This window comes from Microtus ochrogaster, chromosome 7, assembly GCF_000317375.1.
Source record: "Microtus ochrogaster isolate Prairie Vole_2 chromosome 7, MicOch1.0, whole genome shotgun sequence".
In the NCBI taxonomy this organism is placed as follows: domain Eukaryota; kingdom Metazoa; phylum Chordata; class Mammalia; order Rodentia; family Cricetidae; genus Microtus; species Microtus ochrogaster.
The window spans coordinates 4,810,679-4,828,265 of record NC_022014.1 but is presented as its reverse complement, the minus strand read 5'-3'; the positions used below and the strand labels follow the sequence as shown (position 1 = coordinate 4,828,265).

The 17,587-nt window shown below is 44.8% G+C and overlaps 2 protein-coding genes across 4 annotated transcripts in view; one reads left to right on the top strand and one right to left on the bottom strand.

The window, feature by feature from the left end:
* The window catches only part of Naa60 (N(alpha)-acetyltransferase 60, NatF catalytic subunit), a 20,709-nt gene extending 11,863 nt beyond the window's left edge, over positions 1-8,846 (bottom strand). Inside the window, exons 1-2 of one of the 3 annotated variants that reach the window (XM_013347373.2) lie at positions 8,748-8,846; positions 3,474-3,545 (exon numbers count right to left, since the gene is read on the bottom strand). The gene's annotated coding sequence lies outside the window, so the exon portion shown is untranslated. The other 2 variants (XM_013347374.2, XM_013347375.2) reach the window with 2 other exon arrangements.
* Positions 8,847-8,999: 153 nt separating this feature from the next.
* Positions 9,000-17,587, top strand: part of Znf597 (zinc finger protein 597) — a 17,705-nt gene continuing 9,117 nt past the window's right edge. Inside the window, exon 1 of the mRNA XM_026780538.1 lies at positions 9,000-9,233. The gene's annotated coding sequence lies outside the window, so the exon portion shown is untranslated. The remainder of the gene's footprint in view (positions 9,234-17,587) is intronic.

The following is a 17,587-nucleotide window of genomic DNA, read 5'->3' as shown; positions in this document are numbered from 1 at the left end:
TGCTTCCCTCCACACACCTGCTGCCCCTGCTTCCCTCCACACACCTGCTGCCCCCACTTTCCTCAGACACCCCTTCCTGCTCACTGTGCCTCATTTCTCCCTTGCTTGTAAGAGTGCTGTCTGGCCTCCTTTCCTCAGGACCCCTCTCATTATCTGTGCTGTTCCCTGCTCGGTCCAGCGCTTCTCAGACTCTCATCTCTTCGTTCAGAGGCAGCCACTGTCACAGCCTTTCCTCAAGCAAAGCATGAGACAAGGTTACTAAAAGCTCCCCGCATGCAAGGCAGGAACCACAGGCCCAAAGGGCCCTGTGAGAGTCCACAGACACAAGGGTCACTGATTTGAAAAGCCAACAAAAATGAAATTTAAGCTCCCTCTTTTAGGAAAGAAGGAGAAAAAAAGGAAACACACACTACTGATAGATACAGGACACTGTCTAGTACATCAGCAATATGGGCTCAGGGCCTAAAAGGGGGGAAGAAGCAAACACTGTTCACAGCTCATCTGTTCAAATGAGCAGCTGCCTGTGGGTGAGGAGCCATCTCCATAGATGCACCTTCCAAAACCGCAGAGTAGGAAACTGAATAATTTTTAGAGTGACAAGAAACAAACACCCACCTCTCTATTTCCAAACAACATCCCTCTTAAAACCCAAGTCTTCATGCTCTGAAGGAAGACCATATCATATATATTGAACAGCACATATGATTTGAGACACATCACTTCAAACACAAAATAAGGATACAGGATTCCACCTGGAGATTCTAGGACTGGATAAAAAATTAACGGTACTAGCAATCAAGTAATGGTCATGAAGGAGGGACTGAAGAGGTGCTTAAGGGTCATCAAAACCAGACAGAATGCGGCTGAGAGTCTGGCTCAGGAGAGTGCTTGTCTATCAAGTACAGGCCTTGGGCTCAATCTTCAGCACTCCGTGAACGGGGCCTGGTAATGCACACTAACGCTAGTCACGACACTTGGGCAGGGAAGACAGGAGACTCAGGTGCTCGACATCATTCTTGGCTACAGGGTGAGTTTGAGATCAGTGTGGAATACATAAGACCATTTCAAAAACACCACGACACACATATGGAAGCCAGATAGGATCGTGCACACTGTAGCCCCAGGACTCAGGAGGTCCAGGCAGGATAAGAGTGAGTTAGAGACCAGCATGTAATACAAAGCCAGACCCTAGCTCAAAACACCAAACAGTACCAAGCCGCCTCTGACTCCCAATCCACCTAGATCTAGTTTACTAAGTACATATTTGGCCACATGTTGATTATATCTCATGTAAAGATAGCATGAGATGGTGAGGTTCAGAGTCCAGACCCAATCTTTAACCTCTGCATCAAAAAGTCTCTGCATTTCAAACTAAAAATATCCCTAATCATTAATTTACTAGATTTGTATGACAAAATCAGGCTTTGCTCAGGAGACTATAGTCACAGAGATAAGCAGAGTTCAGAAATTGTTGGCCACACAGAGGAGGATGGCGCACTCGGGTCCCATCTACTATACACTAAACTATAACTTGCTAGAGGAATCCCATGACAAAAGTGCATTAGTCAATGTGAGCAGTGCTCCCAACTGATCTGGGAAGGGCACCACTTCCTTCTCCAACCACAGAGACCACAGGAAAACCAGCAGAAGCCCTTCTCCAGCATCCTCCCCAGGAGTACACAAAGACACACCGGGTTCCAGTAGAAGAGGTCTAAGTAGTGTCTGTTTGACTACTTGGCAGCTCTTTCATGTTCAACATCAGGCTGGATGAGTAGAAAAAACAGGGACCCAGGTAGAAAAGAGCACACAAGACTGAGGCCAAAAGATATGGCACAGAGACCAAACCCTATGGCCGGATCACTCAAAAGCTTTGGGCAAGTCTATCTCAGTTTGCTTTCTATTGCTATGATCAACCATTCTGACCAAAAGCAATCTGGAAAGGAAAAGGCTTATTTAGCTGACACATTCTGAAGACAGGCTGTGACTGAAGTAGGTCAAGGCAGGAACACAAGCCAGGAAGCTGGAAGTGGGAACTGAAACAGAGACTGGATGGATGCTGCTTATTGGCCTTTCACGGTGTGCTCAGACTGTTTTCTTGTACAACTAAGACCACCTACCCATGTGTGGCACCACCCCCAGTGAGCTGGGCCCTCCAACACCAATCGTTCTCAACAAAGGTCCTGCAGACTTGCTTACAGACAATCTAATGGAGGCAGTTCTCAATGGAGATTCTTCCTAGATGACCCTTGCTTGTGCCAAGCTGTCAACAACTCTAAAAGGGCATCTCCTATTCTTGGTACTGAAAAATAAGCGCGGATGATTGTGTTCTGTCTGTCAGGTGTATGTCATTGCACAGCAAGCACAGGATGAGGCTTGTTTAGACTGAGCCCACGGAAGAACACTGCTGGGGTCAGGGTAGGAACTGCCAGAGGGTGTGAGTGCTCTCAGAAGGAAATTCCTAATTCAATTCAGAGAAAGGGTTTTGAGAACATCTACCTAGAGATAATACTAGATTTCAGAATGTGGGAATAAAAAGCTAATAAAATATTGCTGAGAGTGGTGGCACACACCTATAATCCCCAGCATTCAGGGGGCTGAGGCAGAAGGATGATAGGTTCAAGACCAACCGGAACTCTATAAAGGGTTTTAGGGCAGTCTGGGCTACATTTCAACACTCTGTTTCAAAAACAAACAAATGAAAGAACCCAGCACTTGGGCTAGAGACTGGGAAGTTTAAGATCATCCTCAGATGCAGAGAAAGTTTGAGATCAGCCTGGGCCACACAAGACCCTGTCTGAAACAGACAGGAAAACAGCTGCTTGGCATACTTGACTAACATGAAGGCTGGACTTCCTGCAGGGTTCACCCCACCTAAGAGCTCTTCTGCTGCTGTAGAGACTGCAGCTACAAGAACCCTCCTGCTGGTAGGGGACCCAGGGGAGGGGGGGTGGAAAGCTGACTACTCAGTTTAAGGGAGAAAGCAAGGGGACAGGAGAATTTGGTTTCAGCACCTCTCCACTGCACCCTCCCTGGAGCAGGCTAGCCCCCTGTCTTATCAATCTTTCCATCTCTAAGGGTTGGTTTTTTTTTCCCCCTATGAGAACTAGCAGCAGGAAGCTTCCTTTATTTCTCTGTGTTCTGTGATTAATGGGTGTGACATCTTCTGCTATTGGTGTTACCATCAAATCACATGGGTTACAAGTTGCATATGTCATTTTCAAACATCCTTTGTTAGTTAGCTGTTGACTGAAGGTTTCTGTGCTGCAACCATCCAGTCCCAAAGAAATACACAGAAGTCTATTACATTAATTATAAACTGGTTAGCCTATTAGTTCAGGCCTATTAATTAATTATTTTTAATTGATCTTATTGAGCTCTACATTTTTCTCTGATCCCTTCCCTGCCTCTCTCCCTGCCTCTCCCCTCCCCTTCAACCCTCTCCCATGGTCCCCATGCTCCCACTTTACTCAGACCTTGTCTTTTTCTACTTTAGTGGGAACTGTTTTTAAAGTGCGCTCTCTCTCCTGCTGTTTCCATTCATGTTCCTGCAGGATAAACAAACAGATGACAGTGTTAAATTCTGTATAAATTCCCTCCTGATCATGAAGTCAACTCATTGTTATTTTGGCACGCAGAATCAAACCCAGGTCCCAGATACCCTGAGTACCCATTCTACCATTAAGCAGAAGCAGCAGCAGGTCTTAAAGGACGACTAAAAGATCACCATGCACCTGTCTGAATTTTCCTCAACAATTACGGCGGATGCTTATGTTCTCCGCTACTCACTTTCATATTATCTGAGCCTTCTGCAGTGAGCTTGGGTTATTTTGTTAACAAAAATAAAGACTTTTGGATACAGTGAAAATTCTGAACACGTTTTAGATTAAAATAATCTCTATAGACCAGGCATGGTGGCGCACACCTTTAATCCCAGCACTTGGGAGGCAGAGGCAGGTGGATCTCTGTGAGTTTGAGGCCAACCTGGCCTACTGAGCGAGTTCCAGGACAGGCTCCATAGCTACTGAGAAACCCTGTCTCAGAAAACAAACAAACAAAAAACCCAGCTAAACTAACGAAAATCTCACTGGTTGTTAAATGACAAGGAAACTTTCCAGCGTCTTCAAATTATGAATGCAACTAAGACCTCCTAAGCGCTGCGGATGAAGAGCTGCCTTCTAAAGCCCTGAATGTCTGCAAGGCACCCGTGCGCTGATGCTGGGGATGACCGTTCCAGACACAGATCAAAGCCACGAGCAGGCACCTGGAGGTGGACTGCAGAGCAGCCTTGCAAGAACATCTTAAAGGGCTCCTGTGTAAGCAGTGAACAGAGGGTCATACAAAATTCAAAATTAAAATCTTTCACAAGTTTTAAGGTAACAATATTCATAAAAGGCTTTTAAAAATTCTCCTATTTTTAGAAGTAAAGGGATGTGAAAATGTGTGGGTTGCAGCTCACTGGTGAAGAATTTTTCCAGTGTGTACAAGGCCCTGGGTTCAATCCTTTCTACTGCAAAAGAAAAAAGAAAAGAAAACAAGTCCAGGGGCTGAAATGCTGGAATGCTGACTCAGTGGTCAGGAGCACTGACCGGTCTTCAGTTCCCAGCATCCTCACATTGACTCACAACCACCCTTACCCAGGTCCCTCAGGGAATCTGATGTCCTCTTCTGACCTCTGTCGGCACTGTACTTGCCCCTCCCCCCGCCCCAGCCCCGCACACACAGATAAAATATTTTTTAAGAAAAAAGTACAACAGAAGGCAGAAATTAAAAACCCTGTGCTCACCCCCCCCCCTTGACAACTGTGACTAGCTTCCTGCGGGTCCTGTGGAGGAGATGGTTTTCCATAAGGAGAGGGCTTGCCTGCGAGCAGCTGGTGGCATCAACGTGTGCCAGACTCTGTTCAGTGGCTAGGCAGTGCATTTTTACACATTTCAGTGAAGTTTATCAGAGGCCAGAGGATAAGGCAAGTAACTGAAACTCAGGGCAGGAAAGCGGCAGCTAATGGCGGAAGCACTGATCAACACGTTACAACTGTGGCTCCAGCAGGGTCTCTCAGAGACAGACGTGAGCAGCTCGCCATGGCACTTCTGAACACCACAGGAATGACAGGAACCCTATGGTATTTATTAACTCTTCCCAGAAAAGAACACCTTTCAGTACTGAAGTGAAAAAAAATCACCCACCCATTTCCAGGCCTTTGTGCCCTAATCAACCCCATGTCAGGAACAATAAGGAAGTGCCCGTTTGAGTCACAGCATTGTTAGCAGTCTGTGCCAGTTAGCACAGGTTGGCATCACTCTTGATTTTATGTATGTGGGTGTTTTGCCGGCACGTATGTTTGTGAACTGGAGTTACAGAACACTGCGTGAGTTGCCAGCGAGTACCTGAAATCGAAATCTAAAGGGTCCTCTGCAAGAACAGCAAGCACTAGTGACCACTGAGCCACATCTCCAACCCCTAACCCCCAGGATCAAAGTCTTAATCCACCAGAGCTGGGGCCACAGGCATGAGCCACCACACCAACTTCATTTCATTTATTTAAAAAGATGTATTTATTATTGTGTATATACCACTCTATGGGTGCTCAGGGCCCATGGAGGACAGAAGAGGGTAACAAATCTCCTGGAGCTGGAGTTTAGGTGGTGGTGAGCAACCCATGTAGGTCAAGGATCAAACTCAAGTCCTCTGAAAGAAAAGCATTCTTATCTGTGAGCCTTTTTGCTCCAATCCTTCCAATTTTTTTTCTTTTAGTAACAATAACCACTCCACAAAAACAAACAAAGAAAGCCAACTGGGAGAGTTCCAAACCAGTCCAAACCAGTCTATTTGCTTGTGCCAGGGTCTTGCTATGGCGCTCATGCTTACTTGAAAACTCATTATTATCTCAGGCTGGCTTCAAACCTCCGGAATGCTGGGATTAGAAATCTGTGCCCATGTCCTAAAAAGTCTGTTAAAGCAGCAAAATATCTTCATCTCCTATGGAAACAAAGGCAACCAGCACTTTCCCCACGATCTGTTCTTAGTCTCTACTCATAACCACCTCCTCCTCTTTCTTGGAACTTTGAATCTGTGTTCTGACATTTATTTCTAACATCAATGCCCAAAATACCATGCTATTCCTAGGATGCTGGCTTTAAAAGGCAGCATCAAGGCCGAGCGGTGGTGGTGCACGCCTTTAATTCCAGCACTCTGGGGACAGAGGCAGGCAGAACTCTATGAATCTGAGGCCAGCCTGGGTCTGCAGAGCAAGTTCTAGGGCAGCCAGAGCTGTTACACAGAGAAACTATGTCTTGAAAAACCTAAATAAATAAATAATAAAGGGCAGTATTAAGAGTTTATTTTTGGACAAAACAGGCAGCTTTGAAAATAATTTGAAAATCTCTGTTGTAACACTTAAATTGAGTCTCATCACTCCCAACTCTCCAACCCTCTAGACAAGGCCTCTTTATGCAGCCTTCACTGCCCTGGAGCTCACTATGTAGACCAGGCTGGCCTTGAACTCAGAGATCCACCAGCCTCTGCCCCTCGAATACCGGGATCCAGGCATGCGTTACCACATCTGGCTGAATGTCACTGTCATTTTGAGGGTGCTTTCTCTGCTGGCCAGGTGGACTCTGACTGAGTTAACCTTCATTTGCTGTCACCGTCTTCACAGTCTTAGCTTGGACCCCACCTGAGGGTTACTGATATGCTCCTGCCAACCTCTGAACTGAGGTACTCTAGAGCTACTTAAAGCACTGATCTGCATTACTCTAGAACCCAAACCACCTTCTACAGGAATTCCTCCTTCCCATAAATACTGAGCAACCTTCTTTGTGCTCAGAGAAGAGAATAAACTTGGTGTATTTGTGTTTGCTATTTAAACACATGGGCCAGTAAGCAGTGTGGTGAGTATCTGGGCTTCAGACAGATCCTTAACTGTCCTGCCAGTCAGCCTCCATCAGAGGCCAGGCTAAGAATGATGTGCAGGCAAGGAAATCTGCCCTGAAGTTACCAAAGTTTCTTAAAATCACTTGCTGAATCAAAGTCTGTGTTTGAACTGGGCCTGAACTCAAGTTCTCAAGAATCCTGTCTCCACCTGGGCGAGTTCTTAGGCTGCCACACCGTCCTGCACGAAGATGTACACTGAGTGTCCCAGAGTCTTTCATCACCAGCATCTCCCTGGGCATCTAGAACCTCTGCTTCCTGCTCTTGGTTCAGGACGATCTTTAATCCCTCAGATCTGACATCCAGAAAGCACCTTCCATTCCTGTCAGAAGCAACTTAGGCCAAATCTAAAGACACTCTCCACACATAGTGACCAAGTCTCTTCAAGGTACAACTAAAAGAGGTTAAAGATAGGACACACAGTCATAACAAACAAAATTGTCTATTTTATGTTGGTGCTGGTGTGCTGACACCAGCCCAGCCCTGATTTCGTGACAAATTTTAACAATTTTCATAGAAACTCAGCCAGGGAATTCTGACATGGAGCTGTCTAGGCCTGTGAGTTGGAATTCTAGCAAACCACAGCTGTGCATCCCCCACTCTCAAGGGGCTTATGTCCTGCACATTATTCTTGTTGCTGTTCTATTCAAACTACTCTAAAAGGAGGAGGTGGGAAGACTTATGCTACCACTTTGTTACGATGACCCTTCAGATCCCTCTAGTGTTTAACCCTACCCATACTAACTGAGCACGTCACTGCTAGGCCGGTACGCATCTGTGTGTACTTGTTTGCTTGTTTGGTTCCGGACCCCGTCCTCCTAACGTTTCACCTGGTAACGTAGTCACAGGACTTATAAAACTTTCCTCCAAGTCACATGGCTATGTGGACTCAAGTATTTGCATAAATGATCTCTGGTGCAATGTGACTTGCCTGCTGGGTCAGACAAGCACTAATTCAGGGGTTTTGTGTTTTCAGTACTCTAACAAAAGAAAACCTCTCTAACTGGCAACTTTCTCTCTTGATTAGCGCTCTAGACCACCTTGGTAGTAGGCTGTTATTCTTTTCTCCTAAGCCCAAAGGGTGACAAGAACGACCCAAAAGCACATGGCTCAAGGACTTGGCAGAGTTAGCAGATCAATATAGCAGCCAAAGTTTATGTTTACTGCAGCCTGCAATCCCCAAGCTTTGGGCTTTGACAGTGCGGCAGGAAGGCATTTGCTGGGGACGCAGGAAAGACCTGGAGTACCCCCTCCACAGCCCCGCCCCAATTTCCCCAGAAGACAAACAGCACCGGCCGTAGATCTCCTCTTCTACTTGGCAAGTGGTTTTTCCAATTCAGAGTCGATTATGGAGGGTCAGTTTGGCTAGTAAACAGAAGTGGAAGGCTTCCGTTTGCCGGAATGCTAAAAGCACTGCTGGAATGAAAAGACGCAGAGGGACCCCAAGCAGGGCCCTTGGCTTTCGCAAGTGCAAGCAAGCCGGCAATTACCACCGGTGCAACAAGTTCGCACAGAGAAAGAAGCAAGACGACAAGACCCCTCACCTCCAGCAAACCCAGAGGATGCCGCCTTTCCACTTCCAATTCCTGAGATCACAGACTGAGGGACCCCGGAAAGATCAACTCCCGACGCCCCTCCGCGCCCCTCGCCGCCACCACGGAAACAAACTGGGCGCTAAGAAGCGCGGCCGCGCAGGGGTCTGGAGAAGGGCGCGCTCTCTGGGAAACCCGGCCTCCCACGGCTGGCCAGTGTCCTCGGGGTCGCGCCTGCGACCTCCCCACCGCCCCGACTTGCACACGCCGAGGCCCCGGCTGCCTCACCTCGGACGGGAGCCGGCGGCAGCGGACGGCGTCGCGGGGCTCAGCACATCCTGGGGGAGACGGGAAGCCGGACGTAGAACTGCGAGCCCCCCCACCCCGAGCGACGGGTTATGTAACCGGCAGGGGCCGCAGCCGGGACGGAGAAGGCGGCCCCGCGGCACTTCCGCCTCTCGTGCTCCGCCGGCGGCGCAGCCCGGAAGATCATTGGCCGCTGCACCATGTGGCGCCGCCTTCCCTGACGCCGACGCCACCATCTTGGGAGCGGGCTCGGCCTGCTGCCCCAGGCTCGTCGGTTCCTAAAGTTGCCCGCGCCGGCTGCGGAAGCACAGGACAACTGCTAGGTGCTGAGCCGCCCTTGCGTGCGTGCGTGGACGCGGGTCGTGGTTTCTGCGCCCTTCCGTGATCAAGCAGGTCAGAAGAGGCAGGAGGCCTTCCAGACGCTGAACCGTACAGCCCCGCCGCTGGACTGTTCTTCTCTCCCTGGAGGTTAGTAGACGCCGGCGCCTGCAATCGTGGAAGCCTTTCCTCAATGGCACCGCCCCGCGCTCGCGCTGACAGCTTCGAAAGGGCAGTTTTGGGCTGTCACCGCAACGGGCAGGTGACAGTAGCCTTCAGGACGGGGGTGGGGTGAGGGTTCGATATCCAGTGTAATCCAAAGATAATTCAGTTCCTGTTACCAGGGAACCCATGTTGACAAACAGTTTATCCTTTGCTTTCAGATAATTACAATAATCCACATAACAAAAAACCAAAAAATCCCAAAAGAATAGAATCTGTCCAGGCGAGGGCTAAAATAACCCCGAGAAGATGTCATTAATACGTTCAAATTTCGTGTCTCTAACTGCAAATCAGCGCTATCTTTGAAGCATCAAAGTCATATTCTTTTAACATTTTAAAAAGTAAGGTGTTCCTTGAGATTTTAGAATGTTGGGATTGCATATGTAGCTAAACGGTAGAAAGCTACCTACCTTATGTATGGGGCTGTGTTCCGTCCTCCGTAACACACACACACACACACACACACACACACACACACACAGCCAAGAGTAGTGAAACAAGATGATATAAATCAGCCACGAATAGTTAACTCTCTTGCTTGTGTAGCATGATTTGTATGGCTGGCAGAGTTTATGTAAAGCAGCCTGTATTTCTAGTTTCTTTTTGTGGCAGTCAAGGAGGACTGGAAAATCCCTCGAACAAAATGGAGATTGTTAAACTTCCAACTTTGTGGAACGAAGTATTACAAACATGCCGCTGTATCCAAGTAGCTCGGAAAAGCATGTTTAGATCCATTCAGGTCATTTTGAGCCTTCAAGACAATTACGCTTTGTGTGTCATTACTGAAATTATTTCTAATTAATCTTGCTGCAGAAAAATATCTAAGATTGATCTTGGGGTGATCTTGGCACACACCTGTAACCCCAGCTCAGGAAAGGCCGAGGCAAGAGGAATGTGATCTATGCAACTTGTGTCACATCCTTGAAATAACTCTGCTAAAATATCAGTGATAAACTGTGCATACTCCATTACTCAATATTCAGATTGAAAATTTCAAAGTAAAAAGGTGAGGCTATGAAAAGGAAATTGCCTACTCCCCTCTTCCTCTCTCTCTCCCCCCACTTCCTACTTGGTAGGATATAATGGGAAACCCATTCGGTGACAGAGAAGAGGGAAAATCCTGCCTGCATCCTCATCACATTATCTGGGCTGGGGTTCAGCATCCGTGTAACCTTGGTGATTGTTAAAAATGAAGACCCTCTCATGCTGTCTGAATTTGTATTTACCTCAGAAGTGGCGTCCCACAGCATTCACAGGTCATTAAAGACAGAGAAGCACATCCTGGGTAATGACAGAGTAAAGACATTCTTTGGCTTCCAGGGTTATAAAATAAACGGACAAAGCCTTGGCTGCACATATTCGAAAAATTCATGGTGTCTGATGAGATCCTGTCTCATGCAAAAGCATGTCTGAATGTGTATGGGCACACGTGTGTGCAGGTGCATGTGCCCAGGGTTGATGTTAGATATCTTCCTTGATGGCTCTCCACTTTTTTACTGAAGCAGGGTCCTTCTATGAAACCGGAGCTCACCAATCCCAGCTAACCCAGCTGGCCACAGGGATCCCCTGTCTCTCCTTCCGCTGTGCTGGGATTACAGGAGACTACAGTACTTGTCCAGCTTTTATATGAGCTCCAGGGACCTAAATTTCCTTCTCAGGCTTGTGCAGCAAGTGTTTTATTCACTAGGCCATCTCCCAGCCCTAAAACTCATTTATCCTCGGGACAAGTCAACACTTGTATTACAGTGACAGGAAAGGTAGCTAACTCCTAAAATGAATAAATAAATAAATACGTAAATAAATACATAAATGAAATGCATGCTACGCTCTCCCATGTGGGTATGTTTACCCTGAGCCTCGGTTCTAAAGTCATCTTGAAGGTTTGATCAATTAATGTCATTCTGCTCTCCCAGTGATTAGTTCAGCTAACCCTAAGCGGGAGAAGGGGAGGGGGGCATCTCTGGTCATTGGGATTAATCTGAATCAGCACAGTGCAGTACTAAGCAGCCAAAAACTCTGCCTTCTAGTTCATTATCTTCTGATGTGTTTGAACATTTCTCCTCCACTCACTAGCTTTGTAATGAATACCCCCTCCCTCCGTCTACTGAATTGAGTCTGCTAAAGTTTGAACAAACCTGCCATCTCCCTCCTTCAGTTTGTCCCATCAGGAACCCCTATGCTGAGTGCCGTTTCTTTCCCCTTCGGCTCCTAAGAACTTTATTTGGACTACTCACAGCCCCTTCACTTCTGACTCCCCGACAGACAGACTGCTAGAAGTACTGCAGTAGGAGCAAGCTGGCAAGCTGCCAGGCATGGGCCCTCAAAGAGAAATCCTCAATTCTGCCTCAATTCTCCCCAGTGCTTCCTTAGCCTTGGAGACAGGGGTGGAATCGGGCTTCTCTGGCCCCGGTTCAGCAGCAAGCTTTCAACTACATGCTTGGCTCTGTCCTTCTCTGAAGTTCCAAGAATGTCCAAAGTCAGAATCAGTGGGCATTTTAATAGTCGGCCTCAGTCGTCTTCATGGTCCTCATGCTCTATCCAGCCCCTAGCAGAAGGATGCAGTACTGCTCTCTTACTCCATCCCTGAGAGATACTAAACCTTCTCTGGAAGGTACCAGCCCACGGCCTTACCTCTGCTCTGTCTGAGGAAGGGAGTCGGTGGATGATGGGGAGAGACTGGTGATTATGTTATCCTAACACTGTTTAGGCATCGATGAGGAATATTGAAAGTCAGAAGACACAGCTACATACTTTGATTACTGAGGCTGCTCGATACACAATAAGGATACACTGATAAACCCATTATAAGATAAAAGTATCATGAGCTAAAAATGAATTAGGGCTGGGGAGAAGGTTCAGTCAGGGAAAGGCTTGCTGTGCAAGGATGAGGCCCTTTCAGATTCCTGGCACCCACATAAACTGGCGCAGTGTCCACCCCAGAGCCGCAGCATCAGGGGGCCTAGCCATTCTAGCCAAAATGACAAGCTCCAAGTTCAGTGAGAGACCCTGTCTCACACACAAAAACAAAAAAGGGTAGAGAGCTATAGAGCAAGTCACTGACATCTGTCTCTAGTCTTCACAAGCATGTGTGTATATACCTGTGCAGGTACTTGGGAGTGCACTCTTGTGTTCATACACAAACACACGATGCATTAACAGCTGGATGTGGTGATGCATATTTATAATTCCATAACTTTGGGAATTGGAACAAGATAGTCGGGAATTTAAGGTGATCATTAGCTACATAGTTAATCTGAGGGCAGCTTGGGTTACATGAGATCCTCTCTTGAAAAAACCAAAATAATAAAAAATGAATTTATATCTAACCTATCAAACATCGTTGCTTTACCTACTTTAAATATGCTTAGAACATTTACATAAGCCTCTAGTTTTGGCAAAAATCATCTAACACAAAGCCTGTGTTATAATAGAATATTGACATCTCGTGTCATTTGTTGGCTGTCTATATCCAAACAATCTTGGCAACATAGTAAGTGCACTGCTCTGCTCATAGGGTGGACTGGACGCTGTAGCACCACTGCTCAACACCTCAGCAAAGTATTGTATCACATAGCGTAGAAAATGACCAAAAGATGAAGTATGATTTCCACTAAATGTGTAATCATCTGTTAGTGGAAAGCTGAGAAACTGTTTTGTGGAGGAATGCTAAGCTGGGGACCATGTACATTTCTTTAGGAAAAATTCCTAGAGTATTAGTTAAAATTGTTTTTAATTAGCCACATTTTAATTTTGGGAACAAACCTAATTATCTGCTAGGTAGCTTTTTACCAATGACTTCTCATTCACAGCAGGACACATGGCCAGTGAGTGCTCTTGCCTAGACAAGAGGTGGAAAAGGACCATTTACTTTTGTGTATAGCTTTAGTATGTTTGATTATTTTTCTCAACTTCTTCTTCAGACATGTTCTCATGCAACCCAGGCTGGCCTTGAACTTGTCATCTGGCCAAGCCTGACTTTGAATTCCTGATTCTCCTGCCTCTACCAAGTACTGGTATTATACAGATAGGTGCCAACATGTCCAGTTCCATCTTTTTTCAATTTAAAATCATATTTAAACCTCACATGATTTTATAAAGTGTGTCCAAGATGTTTTAAGTCTGACTTCACACAAAGTAATTTTATGACATTAAGCCAGTTTTTAAAAAGCAGTGCATGTGTGTGGCAAACATTTTAGATAGAATTAAAGAATGATTGGTGAGATTTTTCCTCTGATTCTACTAGAAATCTCTGGTAATCATGTTCACCAGTTTCCAAATATTTTTTCATGGATCTTATTCTCATGCTAAAATACTATCTCTTCAGAAATAAAATCCAAGTGTGTTCTGGACTGGAATGACACACACCTGTAATCAGGACTTCCAAGGCAGGGAAACCAGGAATTTGAGACCAGCCTCGGCTTAATAACAAGTTCTAGACTAGCCTGGAGGACCATGAGACCATGTTTCAAAAACAAAGTGGGGCTGCATAAACTTGCTGTTAAAGCACAAGAACCCTGAATTTGATCCTTATAACCCACATAAAAACAAACAACAAAAATAACAGGTGTGGTATGTCTGTAATACCAGCACTGGGGAAGTACAGGAAGGTAGATCTCTGGGTCTGGATGGCCAGCCAGCCTAGGTAACTTCACAAGTGCCAGGCCAGGAAAGGATTCAAAACCCAAAACAAAAAAGGGAACAGTCCTCCTTGAATAAGGAGTGACATTCAAGGTTGTCCTGTGCCCTCACATGCATTCTTACTGCAACACACAAGTGTAGACACGCACATACTAAAACAGAAACGAAGAGCATGGGCCAAGCTTTGAAGTTCAATTCTTTTCCTCACTTACAGAGGAACCAGGTACTGTGGATTCAGATCACACTCTGCTTTAAAGAAGATTTGCTATTACTCACACGTTCCTGAGAGAGGGAGGGAAGAAGGGAGGGATTTTAACAAGTGTTTATTGTGGAAGCAGTAGGTTTTTAGCATTGAGTGCGTGAATATATAGTTGCCATGTTAAATACTCTGCTAGTCCTTCAAATATATTCTTTTATTTTCTCAACAACACTGAAAGGTGCTGTCCTAATTTTGCAATGAAATATCCACGCAGGGCCTTTATAGTATGCCAACTGTTGAGGACAAAAGCCAAGGAACAAATTGGTTTCAATGACACCATTCATCATTAAAATCCACAAGTCCTTCATTTGGATCACACTTTTCTTGGCAATACTTTTTCAAAAGCAGCCTTTCCAGGAAACATCTGAACACATCTTTTCCAGGACCTAGTAAACAAACTTTAAAAATAAGCTTCTTCTTGGTAAGCTCAGCAGACAGACAGTTTATTGACCAACATCTACTTCTGCCTTTGAAGCACTAGTAATAAAAGCTCAGGGTCAGAAACTGGGGTTCAACCTGAAGACTTGAAAAGCAAAACAGCCACTGGCTCTTACCTCAACCTCAGTCTGAAAAGGCGATCCTGACTCCTGGAATCTCAGAAGGAGACTGCATGTCTAAGAGCTGTTTCCTCCCATTTCTTTAGGGCTGGGATTCGGGGCGTGCAACACTGTCATTAAAGGCATGCACCACCCAGTTTCTGTGGCAACTAGTGTGGCTACTGGGATTAAAGGTGCGTGTCATTATGGCTACTGAGATTAAAAGTGTGTGTTACCATAATCTGGTTTGTAAGGCTAAGCAGTGGGACTGTTTTTCTCTCAGATCTTCAGGAAGTCTTTATTTATTAAAATACAGTTGAAATGCCACTACATTTCCCCCTTTTTTCTAAAATAAAAAAGGCTATAACTAATATAAGAAACCTATATACAGTAAGTACAATGACTGCATACAATAAATACAGGGAATAAATACATCAATAATGTCTAGTCCATTTTCATTTGACAAATTCAGAGAAAATATTTTGTATCTATATCTTGGTGAGTCCAAAGTCTTGTACCTAATTTACTTTCGAACATAACTTTCTGTGTCTGGTAAATTATAACTATAGCTATCTAATCTTCAACTCCCTCAGAGACCCAAGAAGGAAATAATATTAATGGAGTAAGCAGGAAGTGCAGGCAAGCGACTTCCAAAAAATGTAATGACAGAAACAGCTGGCTGCCTGGAGAGTCACACAAAGTTCCTTTGCAACGTTGGGGCAGCCATCTTCGGCCTACAGGCCTAGCATATTCAGCAGACTTTTCTGTGAAGCAGGATATTTTGTGTCCTTTTTGTCTAATTAGGACAGCATGATGTCAGCAATTGCGGCAGGGGCATTTTCTTGCCCAGTGGCTTAATTTTGCCACAAAGAAAGTAAACTCCATGTGGAGTTTCTTCAATTCCCATTATCTTTTCTGAAGTAGACTGGTGATGCCAGGAACAGATATGTCTCATTGTCATAAAAAAGAAGACCCTAGGTTATTAAAACATCTTAAATGCCATATTCTGTATTTCTCTAAAGTGTTTGAAGATGACCTATCTCTATCTAAATTATCTTTGTTTGACCTTGAAAACATAATGTGACTATAAGTTTGATTATACTAGGTGATTATAAAGAAAGAAATATAGGTTAGTATTTTATTATCCTAAACAGTTGATAATAATAGCTCTCAAGGACTAGAGATTTGCATTACATTGTTAAATGAGCTGTATAGGTACAATAACGTGAACAAAATTAGAAATGTATGTACAATACGTTTTCCCAAAATTAATCTCAAATTTGTATCAATATACAAAAGTTGCATATGATATATAAAAGCAAAACCAATGTAAAACATTCAAAACTAACAGTTGCTTTTAACAAGTAGATTCAATTTCTATCTTATCATATTTATATCCCCTTTTTTCCTTTCCTTTTTTTTTCCAGTTCCTTCCTTCCTATTTTTTTTTTTTGTTGTTGTTTGTTTATATCAAGACAGGGTTTCTCAGTAGCTATGGAACCAGTCCTGGAACTCGCTCTGTAGACCAGGATGACCTTGAACTCATAGAGATTTGCCTTCTGCAAGTGCTGGGATTAAAAGTGTGCACTACCACCGCCTGGCCTTTTTTTCCCCCCTTCAAAACAAGAACCTTGAATCTAATTTTCTTTGTTTAGCTTTTTTTCTGACCATTATCCATAATAACTTGTAGCCAACACATTAAATAAAAACAAACATCCATAATCCATTTTGGGGAATATGGGCATAGTTTTCCAGGCTGATTGAAGGTGCTGATAAGCTTATGGGGACCCAAAGAAAATTTAAGATTATGGTTCCATTCCTTATTCGAGCACTCTGCAAGTCTGGATCATTTCAGTCTTGAAACTGTTTTGGATGTAAAACTCAGAGGAAACTGCAACAAATGTACTCTGAAACGTTGGATCATCTGGGTCATCTGTTCCCATTGGAGGATTTTTCAGAGGGTCTTCCTTGATCAAACCTTATTTTTCTTAACCAAGAATGATACACCATATTTCCCGTGCTGTGTGGCAGGGATTTGGCACTGGGCTCTTCCCTACTCACTCACTGTTACTGAGGGAATCCTGGTTAGTTTCTTTTCTTTGCTGACTAATGTTTGAATTCAGCTGGTAGCCATGTCTGATCTGAGCTCCACGATGGGCACCAAATGAAGCTATTAATAAAAGCTCAGGGTCAGAAACTGGGGTTCAACCTGAAGATCTGAAAAGCAAAACAGCCAGTTACTGGCTCTTGCCTTGACCTCAATCTGAAATGGCGATCCTGCCTCCTGGAATCTCAGAAGGAGACTGTCTGAGAGCTGTTTCCTCCCATTTTATAATCCTCTTTAGGGCTGGGATTCGGGGCGTGCAACACTGTCATAAAAGCATGCACTGCCCAGTTTCTGTGGCAACTAGTGTGGCTACTGGGATTAAAGGTGCGTGTCATTATGGCTACCGAGATTAAAGGTATGTGTTACCATAATCTGGTCTGTAAGGCTAAGCACTGGGACTGTTTTACTCTCAGATCTTCAGGAAGCTTTTATTTATTAAGATAAATTGAAATGCCACTGCATGCCTTGGAAGTACTCAGGAGAGAAGAATAGTCCACATGACTACCATGAGGTAGAGCAGATTATCCAGGCTTGTATTTCTAAAAGATTTATTATTATCCACATGGATCAAAACCAGGAGAGGGCTGGGAAAACAGCTCAAGCAGTAAAGCATTTGTAAGCACGACAACCTAAGTTCAGTCCTTGAATCCACAGGGAAATGCTAGGTGCTTGTTAATCCCAGTACTAGGGAGATAAAGACGCAGAATCCCTGGGCACTCCTGACTAGTCAGTCTAGCCTAAA